This window comes from Echinops telfairi, unplaced genomic scaffold (genome assembly GCF_000313985.2).
Source record: "Echinops telfairi isolate 266 unplaced genomic scaffold, ASM31398v2 ScPeMD7_7410;HRSCAF=8448, whole genome shotgun sequence".
Lineage (NCBI taxonomy): Eukaryota > Metazoa > Chordata > Mammalia > Afrosoricida > Tenrecidae > Echinops > Echinops telfairi.
Window position 1 is genome coordinate 17,110,375 of NW_022111310.1, and position 2,255 is coordinate 17,112,629.

Below are 2,255 nucleotides of genomic sequence, written 5' to 3' on the forward strand. Positions count from 1 at the left end.
CCTGTATCACACTCTCCTGGGGCCACCTGTCCAACAAATCCTGCACCTGGGTGTGGAACTTGGTGCCTTTTGGCAGGTGGGGGTGGGGTAGGGGAGTGGTCCCGGCAGCATGGTCACTGTCCAACCCAGGAGCCACAGGCCTGGAAAAAACCCAAATCTCCTCCCTTTCCAAAAGGTCAAGTGCAAAGGCCAACTTTCCCAGAGCTCTGAAGCAGCAGAGCAGCCAGCATGTGTACCATAGCAGGCCCTTCCAAAGTGTCCCGACTGAATGAGCAGGTGCTGGGTGTGGGCGGAGTGGATCTGCTGTCACCATCTTCCTCTCATTCTGTTACTGCTTTCCGGGCTCTGACAAGGCTGGGCAACCGTCCAGGTGAAAGCTGTCCTTATTTTCCCACCACCTGTCCAGGAGGGCTTCACTGTTAACATTTATCTCATTTTGCCACAGGATGTTGCCATTCCTCACTCCTGGGCCCGTGGCAGACATCAACAATCGATCAGGATATTCTGGGTGGCCTGGGAATCCTTCTCCAGGCAGTCACTACCAATCGATTTCAGTTCCGGTGAGAGCAAAGCTATTTTGCTCCCTGGCTAGCAACTTTTCCAACAATAATACATACTCCTTGAATTGAACCAAAAGGCTCCTGGAGGAAAAGGTAAGCTCAGCTCTGCGCCTGGGTTTCCGACGCCCGGGCCAGCACTCTGCCTGCAGATGTCAGTTGGGGGGCTGCTTCATCCGATGAGTCTCCCGGTTCCCTGATGTCACGAGGCAGCCCTGGATCCTGTGAGGCACACGCAGGAGGAGACGGGCTCCTCTCTGTGTGACAGACTTTCCCTGTAAACTTTAACAACATCCCTGAGCTGTCAGTGTTGGCAACCAGATCGGGCCGGGCTGAATCTGGGGACTGGCCGGCGCTGCAGGCAGGTGTGCTGGCCTCCTGAGCCTCAGTGGTGGGCTCAGCTCACAAGGAGGCTCTGCCCTGGAAGGAATCCACTCCTGGGAACTCAGACTCAGACTCGCTCTTATCTCAAAGCAGGGGAACATTTTTGACTAGCCAATCAGAACTTTTCACTTATCAGCGCTGTACAAGCATGTCTTTTCTCTGGGCTTGCTGTCCCCCCCACCCCACCCCACCCCGGTGGCAGTGTACTTCCTGAGGCTGCGGACCTGCTGTCCAGCCCAAACCAACCTCCTGCCTTTGAATCCATTTCGAGACCCTACAGACCAGCAGTTCTCAACCTGTGGGTCTCGAATGACCCTTTCACAAGTGTCGCCTGATTCATTTCAGCAGCAAAATGACAGTGATGAAGTAGCAACAAAAATAAATTTTGGTTGGGGGGTCACCACCACATTAACTGTATTAAAGGGTGGCAGCGTGAGGAAGGTTGAGGACCACTGCTACAGACGGAGAACTGCCCCCTTAGGGCTCCCGAGACTGTAATTCAGCACACAGCCTTGTTTTGCCCCTGGTGTGTTTGCACTGCTGCCCATGTAGCTAGCAGCTCAACGCATAACCGACTATGCCACCAGAACCCCATAGGCATGACACCTGATTTCACCAGTGCCTACTCTCGGAGTGGCCAGAGCCCTTACTGAGCCACTCCTGAGCAAGGTGACGGACAACGTCCCTGTGCCTCAACTTCTTCCTCCACAGGGCGGTGCCGTGGGGTCCACAGCTGGCTCTGAGTAGGGCCTGCCCACTTTCAGCTGGCTAGCTTTGAGCCAATTGCTGGGCTTCTCTGATCACAGCTGTCTTACTTAGACGGCAACGATGCTACTTTTCCTGAGGAGTCAGGTCAGTGTGCGTGCAGAAGCAGCACTGAGGGGCATCGCAGAGCCCTGGTGGCACAGCGGGTTAGCACTTCGCTGACGACGAGTGGTTGGCCACTTGAACCCATCAGCTGCTCTGCGTCCAGGAGAACCCAGACCCAACCCAAACAAGAAAATCCCAGTGCCATCGAGCCCCTGGACAGGGAAACCTGCCCTGTAGGTCCGCCCGAGGCTGCCGTCTTTACAGAAGCATCTGCCACCTCTTTCTCCTGCAGAGCGGCAGTGGTGTGGACCACACTCCTTTTCTCTAGCAACCAGGTCCTTAGGCTCATCCTCCACCCTCAGGGCTCCTGCAGGAGCAGAGGACCCGCCCCAGAGGGGACCACAGCCTGGGAAACTGCGGGCAGTTGTCTCCATCCTCGGGTGTCTGGGCGGCATCTCCGACAGCAGAGGCAGCACAGAGAAGGGAGTGAATTCCCTCTGTCTG